The sequence below is a fragment of the Lissotriton helveticus genome, chromosome 11, assembly GCF_964261635.1.
Source record: "Lissotriton helveticus chromosome 11, aLisHel1.1, whole genome shotgun sequence".
Taxonomy (NCBI): Eukaryota; Metazoa; Chordata; class Amphibia; order Caudata; family Salamandridae; genus Lissotriton; species Lissotriton helveticus.
Window position 1 is genome coordinate 366,968,126 of NC_136072.1, and position 23,685 is coordinate 366,991,810.

Here is a 23,685-nt window from a genome sequence, read left to right on the forward strand (position 1 = left end):
GCAGTTCCTCTAAAGAACTATACAAGGTTGTTTGAGAACTCCATAATCCCACTATTCTGGCACAAACTATGGAACCAAGATAGAGAACTGTGAATTGATCAATAATAATATGCATTTGAAGATACCGATACTGATTGGGAAAGTATAGCACCCAACCCCGAGGCCCAAGCCCATCTGGATGCTCTGACTCCATTCACGGAAGAACAGGTAGCCAGACTATTTGTCGATGAGGGAAGAGCTGTAGCATTGATCCTATTAAATCTTAGTGCAGCTTTCGATGCTGTCTCCCACACCAATCTGTTACGAATTCTGCACAAAAAAAGGATCTGCCATAAAGCCCTAGCATGGTTCGCAACATTTTTGAAAGATCGCACACAAACAATTCAAATGGGATCTTGCTCCTTTAATGCAAAAAGCGTCAAACACGGGGGTCCCCCAAGGAGCGACCTTGAGCCCCACCCTTTTTAATGCATACGTTTCATCTCTGGTAGACATCAGCAGGAAATGGGGATTTGAAATCTGCTCATATGCTGATAATACACAATTGGTGATTCCCCTTACAAATAGGCTGACAAACATCAACACCAAAAATAACCTCATAAACTGCCTATCGGAACTCGCAGGTTGGATGTCCAAACACTTTTTGGAGGAGCCCATACAATCTGGGACGACAGCTGGTGGCCCCAGGCCTTGGGCACCGCCCCTGTACCTAAGCAGTTTGCACGAAACCTGGGAATCATCTTTGATGATGCCTTAGCTATGCAAAGACAAGTCCACACATTCTGTGGAAAGGGCTTCGCTACCTAAAACTTCTCAGAAGACTTTTCCCTTGGATTCCCCAAAAATGTAGAAAGTTGGCGACTCAAGCTCTGTTTCTGAGCAGGCTGGACTACGGAAATGCCCTTTATGTGGGCATGGCCGATTATTTGTTCTCCCGCCTTCAGGTGGTTCAGAACGCTGCCGCCAAGCTAATTTGCAATAAAAAGAAATTCAGCTCGGTTTCCAGCTGCTCTTAAAAGAGCTTCACTGGCTTCCAGTAAGACAAATAGCTAGTTTCAAACTCCTGTGTTTTGCACACAAAACACTGCATAAAAAAGACCCTTGCATTCTATGAGATAGGATAGAATTCCATGTCCCTTCACGGAACCTAAGATCACGCTATCAGGCCTTAGCCTCAGTCAAACGCACAAATAAGGTCAGAATGGGTGACAGATCTTTCTCTAAGGCAGCAGCGGTCCTATGGAACAACCTCCCACTCGATCTATGCCTTACGGACGATTATGCACGCTTCAGGAAAAAAAAGAAAAACACTTTCTTTCCTAGAAAGTGAGTATGCAACTTAATGGTTAAAAAGATCCAGTTTAGTCGCAGGACAACATTGAGCCTCAAATGAATGAAGCCGTTTGCAGGATCTTTAGAGGGGGGATATCCCTGGAACACTCCTTTGAGTACAGTTCAATATCGGTCCAATCCTCTCTTCCCTGTTGCACTGATAGCAGCCAACTCCCGGCCTACTCTTTCTCCTGGGACCGGCACCGGTGCCACCAACTCCTTCCCAAGTCGGCAGAGCGGCCAGCCGGGACTGGTGACTTGTAGCTCACACAAGGGCAGCCGTAGAGACAGGTGGCAGTTCCTGACAAGGCTGATTGATCCAGCCACGAGACATCCTCGCTCGCTCGCCACGCCAAAGGGTTAGAGCCAAGTCCAAGCATCCTATGCACACTTAGTCCAAGTCCTTTTAGATATTGCTGCAGTAGGCCCCCAAGGAGATTGCCAACTAGATTGTGGAGGTTAGACGACTGAGGGAGTGTGGCATGTGGGGACCCCAGGAGGAGCAAGCCACACTGGCCTAACACCGGCCACTTCTGCCCTGCTGGGGACAACCACGGCATTAGGGCCTCATCCACACCCCTCCTCTATCACACCGTCCTCCCGCTCCTCCTATCTCCCGAAATGTTCTCCCAATAGCTCGCTCCACTCAGCTCCTGTGTGCCCTGCCCTGAGGTCGTCAGTGTCCCTTGCTGAAATTCGGGCAGGGTACAGGGATCGTGTGCCGGGAGCTGTAAATCATCGGGAGACAAGATTGCAGCTGTGCTGAGTTTTACCGGCGTCCTTCTGCGTGTGTGCATCTTCTCGTCAGAGTGTGTCCCGTCAGAATCCTGTGTCCGCCCGTCAGAATGATGATCTAAACCAGTCTGACCTAAAGAGTCCCTTGATGCAATACTGCTGCCCTTTCTTAACTAACATTTTCATTAGAAAGTATGTGCCTTCAGGCTAAAGTTGTTTCTACAGTTTTCTTGAATGGATTGTTTATGTTGCTTATGTTTATGTTTAGGAAATTTGTTAAGCGCACGGATACCAAAAGGTCTCTTGGTGCTATAAGAGAAGGGGGAAGCTTCCTAAGGACTACTAACAATAGGCCAGAGTGAACAACCATGTTTTCAGTTGTTTCATGAATTTGGTGTACTCAGATGTTAGTCTAATGTCCATTGGCAGGGAGTTCCAAAGAGTAGGGTCGAGAACAGAGAAGCGGGAGCCACCCCTCTCTTGGGCTTGAATCTTGGAATATTCGCCATAAACATAGTGGTCGATCTGAGATTCCCCTTCGGTAGATACCTTGAGATCTTAGCAGATATGAATTTGGGGCCCTTCTCGCTAAGTGCGTTGAAGACCATGCAGCCTGTCTGAAACATGGACCGTTGAGTTACTGGAAGCCAATGTAATTTCTTCAGAAGTGGTTTGATGTGACAGTGTCTAGGTTGCTGAAGGACCAGCCTGGCCGCTTGGTTTTGAATTAGCTGCAACCTATGGGTCTGATTAGCAGGGAGCCCTAAGTAGATGGCGGTGGCATAATCCTGCCTGGACATGATCTGGGCCAGCATGAAAACCGTGCTTGCTTCCCTGGTGAAGAATTTCCTGATTTTCTTAAAGGTTCACAGATGGTAAACGCAAGAGGAGGTACCCTGATTGATCTGTTCATGCATGGATAGCTTAGCATCACTTTTAATCCCCAGACTCTTAACCAAATTTTTGAGGGTGGGTGGAGGGCCCAATACAGCTGGCCAGTGTGCTGGCGTCCACTGATCGAGTCTATTAGTAGAGATAACTATCTCAGTTTTATCCGAGTTTAATTTGAGATAGTTATGACTCATCCAGTCTTTAATGAAGAGCATAGTGTGTTGGAAGAATTCCTTAGATTGCTCTGTCTCATCAATCGGGAAGATCAGAAGTATGTCAGATGCATAGTTATATACCTTCACTCCCCTGGTTTGCAGAGCATGAATCAGGGGACATATATAGATGTTGAACAAGTAAGGGGAGAGAGATGAGCCTTGTGGTACACCACAAGTGGTGTTGACCCAAGCTGAGACGAAAGGGGTCAGCCTAACAGACTGGGTGTGATCCCCTAAGAATGAGAGCATCCAGTCCAGAGCCTTGTCCCTCAGGCCCACTGCTCGCATTCTATCGGCTAATATGGTGTGATCCACATGTCGAATGTAGAGGAAAGGTCTAATAAAACCATGGCCTGTGTGCACCCCTATCTGCTCCCTCTTTCAGATTATCCACTACACTCAGGATAACTGATTCAGTTGAGTGTGATGGTCTGAAGCCAGCCTGATGGCGGTCCAGGAGGTTAGTTTCTTCAATGAAGGCACAGAGGAGTTTCGCAACATGTGCCTCCAGTATCTTCGCTGGATATGGGAGGAGGGATATTGGTCTGTAATTGCTTATTAAACTGGGATCTACCCCTTCTGTCTTTTGCAGTGGGACCAACACAGCCTCTTTAAAGGCACGTGGGACAACCCCTTGCTCTAGAGATATGTTGATAAGGATGAGAAAAATATCCAGAAAATGTGTCAAGAGATCTTTTTGTATCCTAGTGGGGCAAGGGTCATTGGGGGAACCAGATTGTATCTTATTTCTAAGCTCTACCAACCAATCCGGGGTAACATTTTGGAAATTAGACAAAGTTATAGGATTAATGAATTGCTTATGAGATTTCCAATCTCGAGAATTAGATCAGATAGATTTCTGGATGTCCTTAATTTTGTCAACAAAGTAGATACTCAAGTTATCACACAGAACTCGAGGGGATAATGGCCAATGTGACACGGTCGGCACTAGAGACTGCTCTAACTATTTTGAAAATATCCTTAGATTTATTTTGAGAGCTAAGTACCCGGGGCCTTATTTATGAAGGCCTTGCGCCGCCGGTGCGTCACTTTTAAAATGGGAAAAAGTGACGCACCGGTAGCGCAAGACCTTCATAAATAAGGCCCCCTGTTTATGTAAAAGGCCTTATTGCCTCCACAATGGCAACTTTATACTCAGTTAGTGCTTTTTCATAACTTTTCCTATCCGTTGGGGAGTAGCACCTCCTCCACTTTCGTTCCGCCAGGCGGGTCTTAAGTTTTACTGGTTTTAGCTCTGTTGTGAACCAGTAAGAGGTTTCATGCCATCTAGACCACCTCTCTTTCCAATGTGATGGGGCATGCATCTCACAAACCCGTAGTTGCCAGTCGGAGATGGCTCTTTCCAACTCATTAACATTATCGGTTATTGGAGAGATTGTAGAATTCAAGGTATTAAAGAACTCTGGTAAACGGACAAAATTCCAATTTCTGGTCAGTAACTCGTGCCACTGAGTTTTTGGTAAAGGTAGACCATTTCTTACAAAGTGTATCAGGTGATGGTCTGACCACACACAATGCTTGACCATTAAATTACGTACCAAGATGCTCGAGGTCCATAATTGGTCTAAAGAATGCCCTTTAAAGTGGGTGGGGCTCGTTATATATCCTTCTAGATTCAAGTTATTTAGTAAATCTGTAAGTTCCTTAGAGCCCTGGCTCCCCCTTCCTCTGTAGACCAACAATTCAGGTCTCCAATTAAAATAGTTTTAGCATACTCTATAGTGAGTGGGGTCAGGTAATTAACTAGTTCAGTGACAAAAATCTCCTATTGCAGTAGGGGGTCTATAGATCAATGTACATACTAGTGTAGATTTAGGAAATATTAGTTTTAGTGTGAGGCTATCCACTGAGGCAAATTCAAACGGGGCGATGGAAGTGGCAGAGAGATCTTGTTTGATGATTGCTGCTACTCCTCCTCTTTTCCGAGAAGGTCTATTGGCCTGCATCAAGTAATAATTACTTGGAAGGGCTGCTAGAACGTCAGACATGGATTCCAGAGTTAGCAAAGTTTCTTTAAGTAGTAACAGACCCGGTGTTTCGGTGTCTAAAAGATTAAAAATTTCCATCTGATGCTTGACCAGGGAACAAGTATTAATTGTTTGTTGTGGTTCTTTAAAGACAAAAAAAGGTTTGGAATCTTCCATGTCCAATACCGTTATTTTTTCATTTCTCAATACTGGCCAGACTTTGTAATGGTTGTTTCTGGTGGTTTGAGCACACAAACTGAGTAGAAGTCTTTGAGTCGTTCTGGTGGCTCCATGAGCTTTAGCTATCCTTGGCTCTTGGATTCAAGTTTGATGGATTACAGGGACTACAGTGAAGCTTGTGTTGAGATAACTGATTGTGCCTAATTTGATGGAATATTGTCCTTTGTGTATATTCTTTGGGGTCCCTATCATTCTGTGCTAGCAATGACATTTCTGGTACGCTGTATCAGACTCTATATTTGTCCATTGGTGAGGTGCATGCAACACTTATCAGATCACTCATGAATTTCTTTGAATACAGATCCCGGTGTATGCCACAATCCTGGTAGAGATTGTAGGAAGGTGGATACCTGACTATGGTTACCCCAGATTTTTTGCCTAGTGTTTAGCTGGTTTTCGACTTAGTTGGCCTGGGATCCTGCTAATCAGGGCCCCAGGCTATCTGCTCTCTCTTTAAAATGGACTCCATGTACCCTAGGTGCATAACTAAATTGGTACTGGACACCTTATCAGCCCCTGTACAGTGCACTATAGGTGCCCAGGGCATAGGTGCATCCAAGGCCTACCAGGGGCTGCAGCATATCTTTTGCCACCCCTGGCTGGTACTTAAATCGACACAACTGGCTGATCACTCAGCTGTCCCTCCAGTAAGCCAACAGAAGGGACCCAGCCCCCAGCTGTAGGCAGCCAGAGGTTGACCCTGAGAGCACAGTGCAACTCAGTCAAGCAAAGAAAGGCACACATGGTGGAAGATGATTGGAGGAAGCTGAGCCCTACATTAGTGGAGCCTAACTTCAGTACTCCATCCCAACACCAGCCTTTTACTTTGCCAAAACACACCACAGGTAGTGATTCCCTATGGTGGAGACCCTCTGATACCCCTAGGGTGAGGGATTGCTTAGTGGACCATGAGACAGGGGGTGACCATGCTAGTGCAGGTACTTCCTTATATGGCCGCTTAGGCAATATAGGCTTACCTGGTCAAGGATAGCCTTATCTCCTTTCATTGGGGGGGGGGTTATGTAGGAAGGTGGATACCTGACTATGGGTACCCCAGATTTTTTGCCTAGTGTTTAGCTGGTTTTCGACTTAGTTGGCCTGGGATCCTGCTAATCAGGGCCCCAGGCTATCTGCTCTCTCTTTAAAATGGACTCCATGTACCCTAGGTGCATAACTAAATTGGTACTGGACACCTTATCAGCCCCTGTACAGTGCACTATAGGTGCCCAGGGCATAGGTGCATCCAAGGCCTACCAGGGGCTGCAGGATATCTTTTGCCACCCCTGGCTGGTACTTAAATCGACACAACTGGCTGATCACTCAGCTGGGGCAAGGTGGTGTAATCACCCCTTGCTTAGATATAGTATACCTATATCTAAACCTATATCTGGACACATATATACCTATAAGTCACTCCTATGGCAGGCCTTAACAATCCTGGAGGCAGAGTGCTTGGTTTTATGTGAGATAGTGCTCTAGCATGAGCTGAGCCTGTCTGCAGAGGTCGGAACCATTTCCGTGCAGCTGTTCCAGTGATACTGCCATACCATATACTCTTAAGTGCATTATAACCCTCGCGGTTAATGCTAACTTTGGTTTGGCTTTATCAAAACATGTCGTGTTTGGTGTCATACACTTTGGAATACTACCCCCTCGCCACTTCCGGCGACGGGGGTAGCATTCCACCCTTCTAGAGGGAGAAGACATGTTACTTAACTGAAAACGCGGTTAATCCTAACCAGAGCCCCAGCATCACAAAATGGATGCTGCTGCCACAGACACAAGTCTGACCTCCTGCTGCTGACCGAAACTTGGCAGGGGAGGCCTGGACAAAGGGTTTCCTGTCACAGGGAGGTGCTACAGCTCCCCAGACAGGAGATAGTGTATTGGGGCAGGGTGGGTTGAAAGAAACTAGACACTGCCTGGGGCACACAAGGTGTCCCAAGCAAATTCCAGTCAAACCGGTTCTGGGGCACTCCAGCCCCAGCTCTGGCGCGAAACTGGACAAAGGAAAAGGGGTGTAACCACCCCCTTCCTGGGTCCCATCCATAGGAGGGACCTAGCAGGTAATCCAGCCCCTTGATTTGGAATAAAGGTAGGAGCTGTACAGATGCACATCAGATTATCCTGACTGAAACTTATGAAACAAAACTCTGGACCCTTCGACATCCTACTCGACGTAGAAGACTGAAGAATCTCCCTTGTGGTCAAGGAGTGACCACCCTGTGCAAACAGGCACCATCCAGCACCTCAATGTTTGCTTTGTTGCAGTTCCCGCCAGAACTCGAGCAACAGAGATCGACAAGACCCAGCGTGCTTGCCTTTCAACAGCCCGATCCACAGTCTATGCAAAGCTGAGACCCGTGGAGGCGACCTGAAGCGTGGGGCCGGCCATCTTGGAAAAACTACAAAGCGCTGACAGTGCAGCTTCCGAGGCTCCCTCGAAGCTGTGCATTGGAGTTTGAGAAGCTCCAGCCCCAAGCTGCTTTTGCACCGAAGCTCACCCCTTCACACTCACCGAGTGCTGCGTGGGGCCCTTTTGCATTTTCCTGCTCGACGCGTTGGTCCGGTCGCTTGCCCGTTGGCTAGTGGCCCTTGCACTGACGAACCTAAGAATTTACACTGCTGGTCTGGTTGCTCCAGACTGGCCCTCGCTCCCCTGAAAAGGAGCACCCGCTCTGACCTTGCTGGTCCGAGTAAGAAGCGATCTTCAAATCCTGCGTGGGTTGCCCTTGCCAAGGCTTGTTAACTCCGATCCGGAAGCCGACACCGCCGACAGCGAGAGCCTTTGTGGGACAGCTCGTGATCCACTTCAGGACATCCTCGGTGCCCCAGAGTCCACGTGGCAGCAGAGACAAGCTTCACGACAAGCACCTGATTGCGCCCAACATCGCCTGGTTCCTTCCTGGTTCCTTCCTGGTCACTGGCTAGTGATCCAGACTCTGTCCCCTCTGCTTTCAGGTACTCTACATCTTCGATCCACCCTTGGATCGCACCGGACACTTCTCTTCTGGACGCCTGCAGCATCTTCATCTCCAGGCACCATATATCTTCGGGACGAAACCCGACACATCTTTGCACCTGTGCACCCGCTTCCTGTGGGTGAGGTAACTCTTGAACGCCGGTGCTCCTGTAGTGGTTTACACCTCTAGTGTCTAAGTCTAAAGTTTTGTCCTTCTAGTCCAGTCGGAAGACTCTTAAAACTGTAACTCGATAACTTTTACGCACCATTGATATTGCATTGGTGCATGCGTGTTCTTTTAGCGCTGCACCGAATCCCGCGGGCTACTCCCGTCCTAACTGCTGTTAGTCCAGTGTAGTCCCAGCAATTCCCAAGGCCCTAGGCCTTACCACTGATCGATTAGTGATACTTATACCACTTTTTTTATATATGGTTTGAGTGGCCACCGGCCCTATCCATAATTGTGCAACTTTCATATGTTATATTGTGCTTTTGTTTAAACGCTTGTGCTTCTTTACTCATAAAGAGTATTGGGGATTATTCTGAGAATAAATACATATATTTTTATAATATATAACTTGTGTGGTGTCCTTTCATTTGATATTACAGGATTGCATATGGTAAAACAGCTGGCTTCACATGCCCTCTTGAGTTAAGCCTTTAAGGCTGCTTAGTCCATGCTACCCCTAGGATAGCTTGTCTATAAGGTTGACTTACAACCACCACCATAAGGGATTGTTTGGACTGATACAAGGTGCCCACAGAACTGTGGACATCATATACCAAGCCAACTTCTCACAGAGATGCAGTGGCTGTTGGCCCTGCTCACCATATGCTTGCTGCAACCCTCTGGTTTATACTGAAAATGCTTCTGGCTGTGAGGCGCCACATTATGGGTTTCTCGGGATCCAGGATATTAGGTTGGATGAGAGGCATTCCTCAAACTGGAAAGAGCTATTCATCATTATTCTGTCTCTGATGTTCTTTCCAGTGATGATTCATGACTTGAATGTGGTCATGACGCTTGACAATGTAGGTAGCCAGGCAGCATGTTCCAGTTCACTGGCAGACGTTGCACTCCCCACAGGCCTGTGAGTGGAATAGCATTCAACTTTTCTTATGGCAATTCACATCACCGTCATAAACAATACTATAGCAGCATGTTGAGGGTTTCCCATCACCCAATAGCTACTGCCTATCAAAGAAGACATTCATAGAACTCTGCAGTTAGTTTAAAGCTCCTTCATTGATCACTGCTCAACCCAGGAAAAATACATTGCTCTTTTGGATCTGCTCAAAGTTTACATCTAGGAGAGTTCCAGTGATTGTAGTTGCCTTCTCAGTCTGTGGTTAACCAGCAACATTATGCATTCCCCCTTCCCTGTAATTCCCTGTTTATTGGCTCAGATTCAGAGATGGTGGAAATAGGTTTGCCATTTTGGGTGCGGATTGCAACCCTCTCCTAGTTCTTCAGTTCTTATAAAACTGTTTGTCCACAGTTTGTCTCCTTCTGTGTCTCATTGTAACAGCTTTAAAACTTGTTCTCCCAGAGGACCTGGGGAATTTCCAATGCTGGCAATGACTATGGCAGTAGGATGGACTTATCCGCATGCATAGTGAGAGGTTAGGTGTATGCCACAATGGGATCTCCTGGGAGCTGGCGAGTGGGTTTGCAGACATCCAGTTTAGTCTCTTCTAAAAAGTGATACAACAACCATTGGGTATCTTTCTTGTCCTCCTCGACATGGTAGATAAGTGTGCAGTCTGAACTGGAGTCCTGTGCTAGTACATTATCTTCTGCAAGACAGTTGTGATCTAAGTGTAGACCTATTCAAGTGTAACATGCTCCTCAAAAGGTCATTCAGCAGGGTTGCCTTAATAGTAACTAGAATTTAGGCACTCACAGAACAATGCGTGCTCTCCATGTACGCAATTTAGGCAACATGTCAAAAACCCAATTTGAACAGCAGCCACCTGATGCCTGTGGAATCTGCTGAGGTCTTTGCCGAAAACTGAAATGGCAAAGGGACGAAAACACTGTTCCAGGAAGAAAAATGGAAGGCTGTTAAAATGAGGATTTCTTGGCTGTATCATTCTGCTGTTCAGAGAAGTGTTTACAGAAAACCCCATCCACAGGATAAAAAAAAAGTATTGCCAAAAAGCGCTACATGCGCAAAATAGAGCTCTCACTTAACACACCTTATAAACACCATGGCAATCCCAATGTTCTCATGTGATATGGAAAAACTTTAAAATTTTCTGTTAATCTCCCAAGTTTGTTTCATGCATCATGTATTTTGTGCAATGGTATAAACATGTGTCAGAAATTGGGTTTTGGTTGACTGGAGTGTGAGCTCTGGTCAAGAGCAACCACAATCCTGGTCAGGGTAAGGCACAAGCATGCCGAAAATTAACCCTGATCTCAAACCCCTGGTAGCTTGTCACAGATTAGTCAGGCTTAACTTGGAGGTGATGTGTAAAGCATTTCTGCAACACTTGAAACAGTAAAACAGTGAAAACACCACACAAAAATATCCCACACAAATGAGAAAAATAGAGCAAAATTTATTAAATAAAACAAGCCCAAAATGACAAAAATCCAGTCAGTAGAACCAGATCTATGAATTTTTGAACAGTTGCTGTAAAATAGCATCTAGAAACAAAAAGTACCAACCGCAGCTATCTGGTCAAGCTAGACTGAGCTATCTGGTCAAGCTAGACTGGGTCAAAGTCAAAAGTTCAGGCAGACTGCAATGGAGCGCAGGCGAAACACAGTCCCAGATTAGTCCAGCTGAGGGTTTACCTTCTCAGTTTTTGTGCCAAGAGTCCCATTCATGAGGAGCAAGGAGAGCGCCGCTGCAGGCTGTCAGCATGGCGTGAAGAGCAGGCCGGGCATCATAGACCGGCTGGCTGGTGCTTCGCTCTGGCGATCCCAGCAAGTGGTGATGTTGCTGTGTAAAGAGATGGACTGGCAGTGGATCACGCTGTATTTTGGTGTGAGTGGCGTGGTTCTGGTGGAAATGAGCCTGTTTGCAGTTGCGAAGTGCCCAAAAGTTGTTTTACGCCCACTGAGCCACTTCAAGGGCCTAGGTCCTCAGGGCCACCTCTTGGGGGTCAGGAACTTGTTGAAGATGGATACAGGACCAGTGGGGAACCTGTTATGACCCTGAGACTCTTATCAGGAGGCCAGCAGACTAGTTCTTAGAGTCACTCTGGGGGTCCTGGGTTGAAGATGAGTTGCAGGTCCAGTTCTTCCTCCCCAAGCAAGAGGGCATCAGGCTGCACAGCAAGGTTTCTTCTGAGTAGCAGTCCAGTAGAGTGGTAGTGCTTTCAGCAGCACAGCAACCCTTCTTCCTAGAAGTTCCACAAGTGTACTGAAGTGGTGGTGTCTGACGTCTTTCTTTTATACATCAGTGCCCTGGTTCTGGGAGGTGGGAGAAGCTTCTAGACAGTGTATTTAAAATGCATGGAATTCCCTTCGTCCCCTGCACTGGCTCCAAGCTGGCTGAAGTGACAATGCCGAGTCATTAGGACCTTTTTGTGGAGACAGGACTGTTACGAGCCACTCACCTGAGTCCTAGGTGGTTCCAATAGGGTGACGCTAGATTCCTTTATTCATCCTATGGTCTACCTTCAGTGGCAGGAAATGGCACTGTATTGGTCGCACGCCACAAGGGGAAAGGGGGTTGGGATTGAGAAAGGCAAACAAAGATGCTGTGCTGCTCCTCCTTGGCAGCTACAGTGGGGTCTCAAAAAGGCCTGGCACCCATCTTGTGCGAACACCTGATCAGAGGAGTATCTGTAAATTGCAAAAACGGTGTTTTAGCTCACAATATAGTTATTAAACAGAATCATAAAAACGTATTTGTATGTCCTTTATTCATACCCCAACAGATATCTAGTAGCTCTCTGTCTTTCCAGTCAGAAGGCTTGTGTCATCATGTAGTTAAAGCATGGATTCCTAATGAATTGTGACGGATGTCAACACAATTATCCTGTAGCATCCCATGTGCAGCGCAAGAAATCTCTGGGCATCCACTTATCATGCGACTAGGTGTCTCAGTTGTACTTCATGTGTTAAGCCGGAATCCACCCAACTTGTAATCTTACAGGGCACCACAAGTTTTAATACCAGGAAGGTTTATTCTTGTCAAAGCCCTGCCAGTGCAAGAGTCTATTGCATGCTTCAGAAATCAAAGGGTCATATTGTTTCTTAGAATCTCCGCTACTGAGCTCAGAGCACAAAAAACGTGAAAGTTTTTTTAGCAAAAATACCTGATGTCAGATTGTTTCTTTTGTTGTTTTTTTCTTCTTCAAGGAAATCTGATGCTGGAGTGGTCGCCAGGTCAGGACAGGATTGGGGAGCAGTTGTAGCCTGAAGCGGAGAACTGAGGATTGCAGGAACAGCACGAAGAAGGGGCTTAGCGAAGGAAAGCAGGTGAGTGTGGGACAAAGAGGCCAAGCAGTAAACCGCCCGGGTGGTGCAGTCTACTACCCTTTCACACCAGTCATCTACCTCCCTCCTGCCAAAAGCAAAGTAACAAAAAGGGAACCTGCCCCTCAACACATGGTCTTAACTGTTACAGTGATTTAAGTATTGTCTCGTGGCAAGAGGTGAAGGGTTTGTAAGAATTTGGGACAGGTGATCTCCATCAGTTCCTTAGAAAGCAAGTGTAGAAAAGAGGCCCATAACTCTGCATATGTCTCTCCCTTGTGGTCGATAACCAGGGACAGTCGTTCCATGGCCAGCCATAATTTCTGCAGCCACGCATTTAATTCAGGTGCATTCAGCATTCCCAGTGTGCTAGAATCACTAGCCAGGCCACTAAGAAGACTAAAGCAATCTGTCTGCCCCCCACTGAGCCCCATAAGAGTGTACGCTGGGAATCGAGGGAGAGATGTATTAAAGGCCTCATCAATATTTTCCAGCACCTCAGCCCAATAACGCTGCAATATGGGGCAATGCCATAACAGGTGCACTAGAGTACCAGGCATCCCACATTCCCTCCAACATAGCTCTGATTTGTTCCTATCCCAACTGTGGATTCGTGCTGGCGTAAAGTACCAGTACGATAGCAGCTTGTAGGCGGATTCCATGCCTGCTGTATTATGCGCTGTGTGGTGTGCCCGAAAGTGTAAGTCAACCCACTCTTTGTCAGATAGCGTCCTCCCCAATTCCGTCTCCCACCTTAACTGCCCTTTCGTACGCCTCCCCACATTGTCGGGAGCAAGCATTGAGTACGGTTCAGAAATGAGTCGGCGATCCCCTGTTTTGCATACAAGCCATTTCTCAAACGGCAAAAGCGGATGTGAAGCTCCTTCTTGGCAGGAGGGATGGGTAACCCAGTGCTTCAGTTGTTGGTATGGGAATTCATCAGAGGGACAGAGGTCATAGTCCCGGTGTAGTTGTGCAAAGGGGATAAGTCCCTTCGTATCTAATAGGGAGCCAATCCTTTTTCAGCCCGCCTCCCTGCACCTGTGGAAAATTGCAGAGTCGCGCCCTGGGGGGAACTCCGGGTTCTCAACAATCTGAGTCATTGGTGAAGGAAAGGTGGTCCACCAGCCTTGACTGCAACTGTATCCCAAACCTTCATGGTGGAAGACATCACTGGGGAGGAATATAGACCCGATGCTCTGTGCTTACAAGGGAGCCAAATCTCCCGCTAGATGTTAACTCCAGCCACCGATTGATCCATGAAGTTCTAATGCTTTTCAGAGAGGAGTCGATTCCATTCAACAATGTATCTGAGGCATGAAGCCTGAAAATAGCAGTAGACCAAAGGAAGACCTGTCCCTCCCTTACTTTTAGGCAGCGTCGATTGGGTCATCGGTAAGCGAGGCTCCCCCCCACACACAAATATATTAATTAGTGTCTGCAGTTGACTCAGCGCTTTAGGAGGAGGCGCCATGTCAAGTGTTTGAAATACATAGAGAATACGAATGAGGACCGTCATTTTGACTGCCGCAATCCTACCGAACCATGCCAGTGGTGCCCAGCTGTCAAGGGCTTTTGTGGTTTGATCGAGAAGGGTCGTGTAGTTGAAGGTAACCGTTCTGGCTATAGTTGGGTCCAGTCGAATTCCCAGATAGGAGATCTCATGTTGCGTCCATTGAAATGGAAATTGAGGTGGGATCGAGAGATTAAGTATTTGGGATTTATTGAAGTTGACTTTAAAGCCTGAGACCTCGCCAAAGCAATGTAAATCAGTGACTAATGCTGGCACAGTAGTCTGAGGCTTCGTAAGCAATAGTATCACGTCATCAGCATATAAGCTGACTTTATGAATGTCCTTTCCGAATTTGATTCCCTCTATCTGAGGATCATTCCTCAGGCATTGCGTGAAAGGCTCCATATACAGAGCAAACAACAGGGGGATAGAGGGCACCCCTGCCTTGTCCCTCGCGAGATCGGGAAGGTAGTGGAGGTGACACCATTGACACAGATAAAATCTTTCGGCTGTTGGTAAATGCATTTGATCCATCCTATACATTTTTTGCCAAACCCAAAGTAGCGTAAAGTATCAAATAGATAGGCCCTGTCAAAAGCCTTCTCGGCATCTATTGATAAAAACAGAGCTTGTTTGCGTGACCTCTGAACAGTGTCCATTAGATGAAAGAGGCGCGTGGTATTGTCCCCCCACCCCCGCTTAGTAGGGATAAAGCCGGCCTGATCGGGGTCGATCTGACCTGCCATCAATGGAGTTAGGCGTGACGCCAAAACGCTAGCGAAGATTTTCGCGTCGATGTTTAGCAGTAATATGGGTCAGTAAGGCCCACATTCAGTGGGGTCTTTGGAAGGCTTTAGGATGACCGAAATGGCCACCTCTGACATAGAGTCAGCCACCGAGCCTGCCTCTAAGAATGAATTAAAAAGCTTAGTCAAGAATGGCGCTATCTCTGGGCAAAAAGTCTTGTAGAACAAGGCAGAGCAGTCACCGGGACCCGGAGCTTTCTCCACCTTCGGGCGCGCAATGGCAGAAATGGTTTCTTCTATTTAAATTGGCTGGTCTAACTGTTTGGCTGTAGCCGACGGTAAGGTGGGGAGCGTACAAGTCTCCAAAAGGGAATAAGGGTCTTGCACCGGGGGCCCTGCCCTGTATAGAGAGAGTTGTAGAAATACCGAAACACCTCCACGATATGAGAGTCGGCAGTGACCTCCTCTCCCCCGGTGCATTTGATCGCTGCAATCGAGGATGCCGACATCTTAACCCGAAGTGGTTGTGGCAGGAGCGTACCACATTTATCACCACTGAGGTAAAATTTATGTCGCAAGCGGAGACCGCGTATTCAGCCCTATCGAGGTAAAGCTGTTTTAGCATTAGTCTCTTTTTCTCCAATCAACGCCACACCCTCGGAGCTCCCGTTTGTTTATGAATGGTTTCCATCTCCCCCACTCCGCGTTCCAGATTTTGCCGCTTATCCCGGCGAACCTTGTTCTCTGCCGCAGAGATTGCGATAAGTTCCCCTCTCATTACTAGTTTCAGTGCCTCCCAGACTGCTGCTAAGGACGTCACATCGTTGACCTGAAGTTATTCTATCAGTCTGGATTTTATCGAGGCCACCTTCTCAGGGGACTGTAGCAGGCATTCCCTCAGGCGCCACTGAGGGGATTGACAGGGGCCTGGTTCCCCTGTATGGTAACCGAGATAAGGGCATGGTGAGAGAGGGATCTAGGTTCTATGGCAGAGTCTGCGAGGCGGGATATTAGGGACCTAGTGGAAAGAAAGTGATCCAACCGTGCTTACGATTTATGAGCTGCAGAATAATAGGTGTAATCTTTTTCTCCTGGGTGGTGTATACGCCATACATCTAGGAGACCGTTATCCGCAAGCCAACTCAGCCCTCCCGTGGAGAAGGCTCCCACTTGGGCCGACCTCTGTGCGGACCAATCCAGCCCCGTGTCCATTACCAAATTAAAATCCCCGCCCACCAAGACTGCTGCATCGGGGGACGCCAGCACCTCTGCTAAAGCTTTAAGAGTAAATGATTCTTGCTGTGTGTTTGGAGTGTATATGGAGGCTATAGTGATATAGGACTTTTCCCAGTGTATTCTGAATGCCAAAAGACGGCCCGCTGGAGTAGGCACTACTTTACCCGGGAAATTAGCCCTGATCAAATTTGCTACCCCATTTTTCTTGGCTTGGCCAGAGGACCAAAACTGCTGCGGGAAGCGTTGTGTTCGCATGCGCATACAGTCCCTCGAGAGCAGATGCGTTTCCTGCAATAGGCAGAGATCCCCCCCTGAATTTTCTAAGAGGGAGAGGATTGCTGATCTCCTAACCGGATTGTTCAACCCTCGGACATTGAGGCTTACCACCACCTTTAGGACTCTACCCATTGTGTGGGATTGGAAGAGACGTGCAGTGCAAGTTATGTTTCTTTCTCCCTGCCCCCACCCATCCAAGCCGTGTCTGTTGCAGCAATGGGGAGCGGATGTTAGGAAGCTTTTTGACTGGTGCGGAAAACATAAAAAGAAAAAAATAACAATCCCAAAAACAGATTAAACCCTTCAAGCCTCAAAACAGGGAGCATAAGGAATGACAAGAGTTTGTCAGTAGTGGGAAATACCAAGGGGACGTGGTGTAGTGGTAGACCTTCAAGACTGAACTGATGTCGATATGCATCGGCACGATAGAGTCCCTCATTCGGAGTCTGCACCATACCTGGGGTCCCCCCAGCTCCGCCTCAGGTGGTCCATCTTGGCTACTGATAAGTAAGTGTTTCAGGGGGTGACCGGGCGATCTGGCAACCCGGACAGGGAGGTAAGCACCGCCTCCCTTTCTCTAGCTATCGTTGCAGGGCCTGGTTTAAGCTTGGAAGATGACTTCCCTACCAGTTGCCACTGTGCTGTTTTCTGGGAGGAGGTTCCAGGAGGTTCGTCGGACGGATTTGTAGTTGAGTTGTCTGTAAGGCCCAGCACCACTTGTGCCTCTTTCAGCAAACGGAGTTGCCATAGTCAACCCTGGTATTTGAAAATGATCCGGAAGGGATGGCCCCAGGAGTAGGTTGATGCCTTGCTCCTATAAGTGGGTGGCGACGGCTCGAAATCCTCGTCTCTTGACCAGTGTAGATGCTGCCAAATCTAGGGAGTAAAGTAGGTGCATGGGCTTGAAAGTGGGGGGGCTGGCTATCCCGTGCTTTGCAAATAATTTTCTCCTTCAACTAAAAATCATGCGCGCACACAGCGATATCCGGTGGTGGGGCCTTGTTCCCTTTCGGTAGTCCTACCTGTTGCACCCTATCCATCTGAATGCCTTTGGAAGCGTCACCACCTAGAACATGCTGAAAAAGGGCCGGGACATAAGCTCGAAGATCATCTCCCTCCGCTTGCCAGGGAACTCCTTGGATCCTTACATTGTTCTGTCAAGAGCAGTTTTCGAGATCTTCGGCCAGTGCCTGTAAGTCTGTGTGTTGCTCCTGAAGACAAATCAGTTCTTGTTGCATCATGTGGATTTCTTCGTCTCAACTGATGTCATGCTCCTCCAAGGTAGCAACGCAGTCCCCCACCTCTTCTATGTCACGTCTGATCTCCCTTAAGTCCGCGGAGAGCTGGATTTTCATTTCTTGGACGTCCTCTTTGAGAGAGTTAAACAGCTCAGTCATGAAAGCCTTGGTCGCTGGACTGTCCTTGCCATCAGTCGCCTCCACAGGTCCTTCCTCGCAATGCGCATCACTTGTAAGGCCACCTGTTCCAGAATGCTTCATCAACATCTCTTTTACTGTCCTGTCTTTTTTGGCGCCAGCGGCGGGCATGTCAGCGAGCGATGTTGGGCAAGGTTGTGTCACATGATATCCCACTCCCACGTAGCGTGAGGCGCCGACTTGGATGCTTGGTTATATGCCCCCCATGTCTACGCGTTACCTCCTATCACCTGGAGTGTCGTATCTGGTCCGTTATCAGTGGCCATCCTCAGCCCCTCGGTGGCAAAGCGCTCCAAAGTCCCCCTGCACCCTCCTGTCTCTCCGGAATTGTGGAAGCCCCAATGACCAAGATCCACTGCCGTCAGGAGGTGAGTGGCAAGTGGGGGCTGTAGCAAGAGTATTGGCCCCTGTGTCTCAGTCCTTTTACACCTTTGACACTTGCACTAAGGGATCCAGGAGGATTAGGTACGATCTTGTTCAAAGAATTAGGAGCAGGAGAGAGCGAATAGAGGCAGCACAACCTCACCAGTTATGCAGGGCCCAAAGGCAGCGGCCGAAGAGCGCCAAAATCCAAACTTCAGCCCCGATCTGTGGCCTCTATGGCCCAGGGGCGCATCAACTAGCTCTGTCAGGGGGAGCAAAATTGTCTGCGCTCATGTATATCACCAGCAGCAAGTCCACTAGGAGCCCCCTGTGTCTGCCTTCACACTGCCATAGGGGGTAATAGAGATTGCAAGGAGGAGGGGTCCCTCCAGAGCTGGAATGCACTGTCACAGGGGACCAGGCCTTCACCTGTATCCTCCGCAGGCCAGGGCCCACTGGCCAGTGCTCTTGCAAATGCGGGGTATAAGGCTGCCAGCTCTCAAGCCCTGTAGTAGCCCTAAACAAAGCACTCTCCTTCCCCTTCGCCCTGTTAACCCTCAGAAGGGGTGGGCAGCGAGCGCAAAACAATGGGGGGGGGCCCCTCAGGGCGCGCATCTGCAGACTCCTCCCCCCGCAGGCCTCGCGGAGTCATGCGCTTACCGGATCCGCACGTAAAATTTCAGGGACTGCTCAGACGACCGCGGGCCCAAAGAGGGTGGGCGTCCACCTCCGGCTATCAGCCGCCTTGTTACCTCACCGCCGAGGAAGGCGACTTAGCTCTCAAGCGATCCTCACCTCAGTTCACAGGGGCTATTGTTCTCTGCATGAGCCGCCCAGGGGCGTTCAACCCCCTGCAGCACGGGGTGCAGGATCCTCAGTCCTGTCAGCAAAATGGAGGGCGTCGCTCCGCTCCCGTCCCACTTCCGTACCTCAACGCCCGAAGAGGATTCGGCTGTGCAGCTTTTAGGCGATCCCTCCTCTAAGTCCCGGGGGCTATGTATCTCCGTGTGCGCCTCCCAGGTACTTCCCCGGGGAGCACAGAGGCAAGAAGCAAAATCACCCTGGTCATGCAGCAGCTCTCGACAACTTCTGGCTGGCGTCTGCTCCGGTCAGCTCCTTCTACACCCGGGCCGCGGGCGCCTCCAAGCTGCCAGGCCTCTTAGCGTCGTCACCACCTCACACTGGTCCCGGGAGCCAAGGTCTGCACCGCATCCGGTTCAGAGCTCCCTCCCCGTCTCCACCAGGTCGAGATCGGCTACCCCAGCAAGAAGCAATGTATAAAATGGAAAGTTTTGGTCTTAGCAAAAGGTTTATTTGGCCAGGTCTAAAGGGCTGTTTAAATTGCACACACAGGCTCTGCACTTGCATGCCCAAGACATGTTTAAAGGGTGGCACAATCAGTGCTGCAGACGCACTCGTAGCATTTAATATACAGGCCCTGGGTACATATAGTGCACTTTACTAGGGACATATAAGTAAATTAAATATGCCAATAGAGTATAAGCCAATGTTACCATGTTTTAAGCAGAGAGCACATGCCCTTTAGCACTGGTTAGCAGTCGTAAAGTGCGTAAAGTCCTAAGGCCAATAAATACGAATTTAGCAAAAAGTAGGAGGAAGGCAAAAGGTCTGTGGATGTCCCTGCCGAAAAGGCCAAGTTGAACAACATATATCACATGTATTATCAAAAAGGTAAATTCCCTGTAGCGTTAACATCTGTACAGAGCACTGCCTACCAGATAGCACCACCAAGCGGGAACTAGATAATATTTATAGAGAAAGGGAAAAAGTGAAATTCCAAGCCCCAAGATGCAAAGTCCTATGGGCCAAAAAGAAAAAAACAGGCTCATAGTGTGTTCAAGCACATTTACACTGGGAATACTTAATTGTGTTGCTTCAATGATTCAAGGCAGAAGCTTTGAATAATTATGGTAGACTCTCGCATTGAAATTATTTTAGGGCTGATTTAGACTTTGGTGGATGAGATACGTCACAAACACGATAGATAATCTTCATTTCAAGTGAACTGTATCCTATAGCACTTATTAAAAGGCTGATGGGACATTTGCTATGTGGTGATGGAGTAACCTTTCCACCAAACTCTAAATAAGTAGGCTTTGGTGGAATTTCAATAGTGCCAGAGTAATCGGAGTAATTTTAGAAATTCTGCATTACTCTTTGGTGCAGAATTACCAATAATTACCAATTACTCCTGCTTGCATAATTTGGAGGAAGAATCTTACAGCTAGAGCACATTTGGCGAGCATGAGCAGGAGCCGGCTAATCTTGTTCTGCTGTATTTAGCTCTATTTCTTAGCGCAAAAAATGCATTCCCGCCTCCATTTTGGAGACAAGGGAGAATTTTTAGCTAAACGAAACAGCAAAAAATGCCAGGATTTATGTTGGGGAAAGATCCTACCCCAAGAATATATTTTAGCTATTCTGTTACATTTAGCTGCATCCTTGCATCCATTTTGGACGCAAGAGGGCGTTTTTGAGTTATGAAATAGCGCTCAACCCAGAATTACTTTTCTTGCGTAATTCCGCATAATCTTGAGGAATTTTTGGGTAATTCCATGTGATTGTGCTCCACGATATTAAGGGAGTTATCCCACCCCTATAAATAAGGCAGTTTGTCTGAAAGGCCATACATTCCTTGAAGGCATTCAACAATCATTGGGGGGTTGTGCATTTCGCTTTGCTGGTCGATCTGATGTAACTTCCACTTTTCTAGGGCCGAGCATGGGTAAGGAGCATGTGCTAGCACATGTGATCTCACTTGTGAGACACTATTGTTTAATAAAAAAGGGCTTGGATTCCACCTATTGTTTACCATTCCTTTGCTGCTTCCTAATTGGACAGCACAGGCCAGGAGTCACTTCCTGTTTCTTCTCTGGCACATAAACTAAGCACAGATTGATCCCTCTTAATTAATGTCTCTCTCCGCTACTTGCACCGTGACTGAGGTGATTTAAAAAAAAAATGTTTTTGCCGTGCTTATCCTTTTCCCTCCTTCCCACCTCTTCTCTGTCTTACTGTCCCCATCCCCACGCCCATTTCTGCCATCCTTGCTTGCACATTCACCCACCCCCTTTCCCTGTCTTTTTATTGTTGCTTTGCCCATTGACCCCACCACCACTGTCATTGTTGCTTGTTGGGATTGGACTTTGGAACGCTTTGATATGTACTGCCCCTATTCATTAAGTTCACCATGCACCATTTCACTTTTTCATGGTCTTAAACTCCTTTGTTTTAGAGGCCCATCGCCTGTCTGCAATGGTTCTTAAATGAGTGTGTTCCAGTAGCACTAAGATGCTCAATTTAACAGCTGTGCACTTTACAAATGTCATATAAAGTAACCCCTCCCCCATCCAAACATGATGAACATAGTAATATCAGTCTAAAGATGAAAGCAGCCACTTATTTTGTATCCATAGTCTCTTCACACCAGCCAACAACTGCACACTATTAGCATGTGGACACCAGTCCTCCGAATATGTTTTGATTGCCACAATTCACAAAATACTCGATGGAAAAACTTGAGGCCTGTGGGTCCAAATGCTTTTTGGAACTGCATCTACCGTATGCAGTGGGATGACTGGTATTGCGGTATCTGTGGTTGGTTGGCGAGCCATTGGATGCATTAGTGGGTGTGTTGGGGGAATGGGGCTTTTCCAGAGAGACTTGAATGTGGCATCTTGATCATCCACGAAAACCAGACCGCTCTCTTAAAGTGAATGAACTAGCACGGCACACGTGCCTAGAGCTATCCTACACTGGTAGCGCTTATACCTGAAGGCTGAAACTCAAGAACTATGGTTACAAATATGTTTGTCAACTGCATATATCTTTAATGCCGTGAGGAGGCTGATGCCAACATACCAGCAATGAGTTCCCACCCACTGAAAAGCCCATAAATCACCTTGACTATTAAGACAAGGAACTGAACTCTGCTGCTGTGCTCTCTCCCGTTGTATCCCAAGTTCTGTTTGGTTGATGCCCTACACCCGTCAGGCCTTTTGCCTCCCAAACACCTTTAACCTGCTCAGAATCATTCAAACTGTGCATGCTTTCTCTGATGACTTTGCTGATCATTATTCTATGTTGTCTCTCCCTTGGTCATGATCATTGCGGGCGAGTCCCTCTTTCCCATTTCTCTCATGGCAGTCTGCACTCACATCCCAGTAGTAACAACACAACGAGGCAGTGTGGATGCTGAAAGATGAAGGTCACCTCAGACACATCCATTCTGCTGGGCATGGTGAGTGTTCTCTGGATTGGCTCTTCAGATGGCGCAGTGGGTAATACCTTCTGAACATGGACTGAATATACAAATGAATGCTGCAATGTGTTTATCTATTGCCCTGTTAGATTGTTTTAAGTTGATGGATGTTTACATAACATATGTTTCATATTATATGTGTAGTTATGTATGATTCCTATGATTTGTATAAACCGTAACAATTCTTTACAGTATTAAATATACTGCTGTAGTAGGTTTATAGAAGGGGTCTCTCTGGGGTGTTCTCGTTGTAATTACAGGTAACAGAATGTGCTTATTTGTATGATGTGGTTGTACTATTGTATTTTGGTTTGTGCACACTTGTATGGGTATTTACAACCGAATAAAGTTTATTTACTACTAACAGGATGTGCTTATTTGTCACACTGCTTGACGGTAAAGAGATCTCAACAAGCACTGGGTTTCCTTTTCATTGTTGGAAGAACCTGTGTCTCCTCGTAGAAAGATTTTGTAAGCTGCATTTATTAGGAGCAGAATTTAAAAGTGTTTCAACAGGGTTAAAAGTGTTTCAACAGGTTTACATCCACAAATTACATTAAAACATTCTCCTCCTGCTATATTCCTTAAAATCCTACATGACAAATTGCCATGCGATCAAACATTTACTTGTTTCTATCCCCAATTTTTTTAAGTACACTACTGTTTCCCTTCTTCATTCTTTCTGCCTCTTCTGTATACAAGTTACTCTAAATCTCATGCTTATCTATCTTAAGCTCTTTTTGGAAACAAGTGCAATTGCTTCACCTAAAGTCCCCTCTAATGATCACATCTGTGTCATTAATGTACCACAAAGAAACTGATGTGCATGAGCTGAATGAGCATGCAAAACTAACCGCAATAGCTAATAGACTGGCCACTACCTTTGGGCTGCCAGGTAGTGTGTTACTCTCCGTAAAGCGCTTCAATGCCTCGTCAGGAGTAGTAAGCGCTATATAAAAGCCACCACATATTCCCACCCTTTTTTTCCCCAAAAAGCTTTTGACATTTACAGGCAATCTGCCATCAAAACAGTGC

The 23,685-nt window shown here is 47.2% G+C and overlaps 1 long non-coding RNA gene across 2 annotated transcripts in view; it reads left to right on the forward strand.

The window, feature by feature from the left end:
• LOC144791140 (uncharacterized) overlaps positions 1–23,685 on the forward strand; it is a 125,812-nt gene that overhangs the window by 22,486 nt on the left and 79,641 nt on the right. The window contains exons 2-3 of one of the 2 annotated variants that reach the window (XR_013602310.1): positions 12,682–12,801; positions 22,536–22,629. This is a non-coding gene — a long non-coding RNA (uncharacterized LOC144791140). Of the gene's footprint in view, positions 1–12,681; positions 12,802–22,535; positions 23,009–23,685 lie in introns of those variants that run through there. The other variant, XR_013602309.1, reaches the window with a different exon arrangement.